Raw genomic sequence first — 5,000 nt, forward strand, 5'->3', positions numbered from 1 at the left:
ACCGGTGCACAAGGCACCAAATTTTACTTGGACACGGCCAAGATTTTAAATATGAAATCTCATATTTTGAGATTTAATTTCAATACCCCTTTAACCCCCCTACGGAAAATAAATAAATGAATGCAAGAGAAAAATATAGATCCGAAAATCGCTGAATCGGGAATCGAACCCGAGACCTTTCGCTTGCCGGGCGACTGCTCTTCCAGCTGAGCTATTCAGATCCTTTCGATTCTATACTTTTCTCTGTTATATATATTAATGTTGGTAAACAAACGCATTTTTTAAGCCAGCGTGTATCAAATATAAGAGTTTTAACAAGGCTCTGTAATATAAATATAAATTTAACGTATAAGACGGGCAACAAGAGCCAAATCGCGGATGACAATGCGTTATCCTAACGAAACTAAATAATTTTTCGTTAGAATTAAATACCGGTGCACAAGGCACCAAATTTTTACTTGGACACGGCCAAGATTTTAAATATGAAATAATCTCATATTTTGAGATTTAATTTCAATACCCCTTTAACCCCCCTACGGAAAATAAATAAATGAATGGAGAAAAATATAGATCCGAAAATCGCTGAATCGGGAATCGAACCCGAGACCTTTCGCTTGCCGGGCGACTGCTCTTCCAGCTGAGCTATTCAGATCCTTTCGATTCTATACTTTTCTCTGTTATATATATTAATGTTGGTAAACAAACGCATTTTTTAAGCCAGTTATTTTCCGTAGGGGGGTTTAAAGGGGGTATTGAAATTAAATCTTAAATATGAGATTATTTCATATTTTAAAATCTTGGCCGTGTCCAAGTAAAATTTGGTGCCTTGTGCACCGGTATTTAATTCTAACGGAAAATTATTTAGTTTCGTTAGGATAACGCATTGTCATCCGCGATTTGGCTCTTGTTGCCCGTCTTATACGTTAAATTTATATTTATATTACAGAGCCTTGTTAAAACTCTTATAAATTAGTTTATTCACTTTCTACAAGTTCGTCGCGTACCGAGACTTATGTTTCTCGGCGCTCGCTCTCTCGAGGACTGACTCGAGGGCTGCGCTGCGCGAATTTCGGAGCTCGCGTAGGGCGGCAGCCGATCGGGGTCCTCGATTGGACCATCAGAAAATCAGGCGATTGTACACACGCCACTTAGCGGCGAGTGTACACGTTGGTTTCACGTGTTTCCTTGGCGTAAACACTAAGGAATTTAACAAAAAAACATTTCTAGAAAATTCGATCGTCCTCGAGGATTCGATCCGAAGAACGAATCTTCAACAATGTGGAAAGAATTTTATTAGAATTTCTCTACTATTTATTATATTAAAAATAATAATGTGTATCACAAGAAAATATAAAATATGTTTGATTAATTTTACTCTACAGTTTAGTAAAATTAATCACACATATTTCATATTTTATTGTGATAGATAGTATTTTAATGTGATAAATATTAATCAGAGAAATTTTTAATAAAATTCTTTTCATACCGTATTGTCTCACAATTCCATAACTTTTAGGGTAAATTTTAAGAGAAAATTTAATTATTTAAAAATTACTTGTTAAAAAGGCACACGTTACTCGATGCGGACGACAATGTTTACACGGCAAGGAGACACCGACAACAGACTGCGGCGACGGATGACGCAACGCGTTCGCGACGCTTCGCCGACACGTCTAGCCTGATACCAATCACGCGGCGTTGCCGACACATGTGTATGACAGCGGAGACATGTATTTAAACGCTATAATAATTATGTTATTAAAAAAGGCATATTTATAACGTATTTATAATTTTGTTACGTATAATTACATTTTTTTTTAATGACTTAACATATCCGCCCGTTTTTGCCCCTTTCTTTTTAAGCGGAGACGTGAGAAAAATGATTATGTTTTGGAACAAGATGATTCCATGATATAAATGTATTGGTCGCTCTGAAAAGAGCGGATTGACTTTGGTCGCTCTGAAAAGAGCGGATTGACTTGGTCGCTCTGAAAAGAGCGGCATTAATTTATAATATGTGCTCAAAATGACCACCATCCATCCTTATGCAAGCTCGCATTGCGTTTAAATAAATTTAATTGGACGTCTCCTTACTTCCTCTTCGATATTCCCAAATTACATATCGCAATCTGGTTTCTAAGTCGTCGACGTTTCTCGGGAAGCGTTTGTATATTGATTCCTTACAGTATCCCCATAAAAAGAAATCAAGAGAATTAAGGTCCGTGGGATCTTGCGGGCCAAAGTATCGGGCCATACCGACCCATCCAACGTCCAGGAAACTGCTCGTTCAAGTAGTTTGTTACAATCCTGGCGTTGTGTGGTCAAGCACCGTCTTGTTGAAAGAACATTTATTTCTTTCAAATAGTGGCACTTCTTCTAAAAAATCGGGCAGATTTTCTTTTCAAAGTTCCGCGATACCATAAGGTACGCCTATTTAGCAGGCTAGAGTCTCGTTCGTTATCGGAATTAACCAGACAAATCGCTCCACCAACTAAGAACGGCCATGCACCACCACCCACCGAATCAAGAAAGAGCTATCAATCTGTCAATCCTTCCGGTGTCCTGGGCCTGGTGAGGTTTCCCGTGTTGAGTCAAATTAAGCCGCAGGCTCCACTCCTGGTGGTGCCCTTCCGTCAATTCCTTTAAGTTTCAGCTTTGCAACCATATTTCTTCCGGAACCCAAAAGCTTTGGTTTCCCGGAAGCTGCCCGCCGAGTCATCGGAGGAACTTCGGCGGATCGCTAGCTGGCATCGTTTATGGTTAGAACTAGGGCGGTATCTGATCGCCTTCGAACCTCTAACTTTCGTTCTTGATTAATGAAAACGTTTTTGGCAAATGCTTTCGCTTCTGTCCGTCTTGCGACGATCCAAGAATTTCACCTCTAACGTCGCAATACGAATGCCCCCATCTGTCCCTATTAATCATTACCTCGGGGTTCCGAAAACCAACAAAATAGAACCGAGGTCCTATTCCATTATTCCATGCACGCAGTATTCAGGCGAAGGTAGCCTGCTTTAAGCACTCTAATTTGTTCAAAGTAAACGTACCGGCCCGACTCGACACTCAGTAACGAGCACCGCGACGGGATATTAGTTGGGCCGCCCCTCGCGAGGCTAAGCCCACCGGTAGGACGTCCCACATCACGCCAGTTAAACACCGCGAGCGGTGAACCGACGGTGTGCGACACAGATTCAACTACGAGCTTTTTAACCGCAACAACTTTAATATACGCTATTGGAGCTGGAATTACCGCGGCTGCTGGCACCAGACTTGCCCTCCAATGGATCCTCGTTAAAGGATTTAAAGTGTACTCATTCCGATTACGGGGCCTCGGATGAGTCCCGTATCGTTATTTTTCGTCACTACCTCCCCGTGCCGGGAGTGGGTAATTTGCGCGCCTGCTGCCTTCCTTGGATGTGGTAGCCGTTTCTCAGGCTCCCTCTCCGGAATCGAACCCTGATTCCCCGTTACCCGTTACAACCATGGTAGGCGCAGAACCTACCATCGACAGTTGATAAGGCAGACATTTGAAAGATGCGTCGCCGGTGCTAGGACCGTGCGATCAGCACAAAGTTATTCAGAGTCACCAAAATAACGGTGGACGAACGGCGAGCCGCCCGCCACCGATTGGTTTTGATCTAATAAAAGCGTCCCTTCCATCACTGGTCGGGACTCTGTTTTGCATGTATTAGCTCTAGAATTACCACAGTTATCCAAGTAAATGTGGGTACAATCTAATGAACCATAACTGATTTAATGAGCCATTCGCGGTTTCACCTTAATTCGGCATGCACTGAGACATGCATGGCTTAATCTTTGAGACAAGCATATGACTACTGGCAGGATCAACCAGGGAGCTTCGTGTTCGGTTACTCGCAAGGGAGTAACTCGCGAGCGAGCCCGAAGACTCGTCGCTAGCTCTTTTTCGCGCGCGCGCGCGTTCGATGCCGAAACACCGACGCGCGCGCGACACGCTCGTATGTGCCATTTTATTTGCCGCCGGTCTTGCTCAGCCGGTCGGCGACACTCTGCTGTGTTTAACGCTATTATGTAAAGCGTACGAGAGAACGACGGAGGCGAGAGTAAACCCCCGACGCCGCCGCCTCTCTCTTCTTCCTCCTCCTCTCCGTTCAAAAATCCACAAGATCAAAATACTCGTGTTCTTATTCTCCCAAATGTTATGATGCGCGGTCTCGAGAGACCGCGCGATTCACCCTGACGCTAGATCGACGATGGCGATGCTTAGACGTCGAGGACTGTTCTGTCTGGTTCGTACGCGTTTAACCGCACACGACCAGCAATAAGATTTTGCTACGGCGTACAAAGCGAGCGGGAAGAAGCAACTCTTCCCGCAAACTCGTATCCGTGGAGTAGATGCTCGGTAAGCGCGACGATTCCGCTGCTGCGTACGAAACGAGAGGGAACCGCGCGGCCAACACACTAGAGGCGTGCGCGCCACATAAGAGCCATTCGGTCTTGCGACACCGACTCGTGGCAATGCTGTGCTCGTAATAAATAAGTGTGCGTTAATTTTGCGCGCGTTCGGCGACGAACGAGAAGAGCCGCACCGTAATCCCCGGCGAAGAGGAATACGAGACGACGCGAGAGTCGAACGTACGTTCTCGCGAGACACGCAACCTCCAAGCATGAGAAGACTTGGCGGCGGCGCGTTCTGCGACGATCGTATATTATTTTATATATTCGTGGTTTCCAAATCAAACATTTTATATAAATGTTCTCTCCGTGTCAGAGTCGCGACTCGACAAAATCCGTTCTCGACCCGTTCGGGCGATTCTTCGTTTGTCAACGTCGAGAGCGCGACACGTACAATATTAATCTCTCCTACCTCTTATAGTACCCAACCGACCGGCCAAGCGGTCGGCGACGGTACGGAGAGCGGTCGAAACACGCCGGAGTGGCGAGAGACTCGAGAAAGTACGTTTACGACTCGTCCGGACTCGCTCGACTCGTTCGACGCGCCGAGCGCGACGTATCTCTTA

At 45.0% G+C, this 5,000-nt stretch overlaps 1 pseudogene; it reads right to left on the reverse strand.

The window, feature by feature from the left end:
• Positions 1 to 3,856, reverse strand: part of LOC146721623 (small subunit ribosomal RNA) — a 4,532-nt pseudogene extending 676 nt beyond the window's left edge.
• Between the last annotated feature and the right edge of the window lie 1,144 nt (positions 3,857 to 5,000).

This window comes from Nylanderia fulva, unplaced genomic scaffold (assembly GCF_048542155.1).
Source record: "Nylanderia fulva isolate GAGA-0341 unplaced genomic scaffold, ASM4854215v1 Scaffold442, whole genome shotgun sequence".
NCBI lineage: Eukaryota > Metazoa > Arthropoda > Insecta > Hymenoptera > Formicidae > Nylanderia > Nylanderia fulva.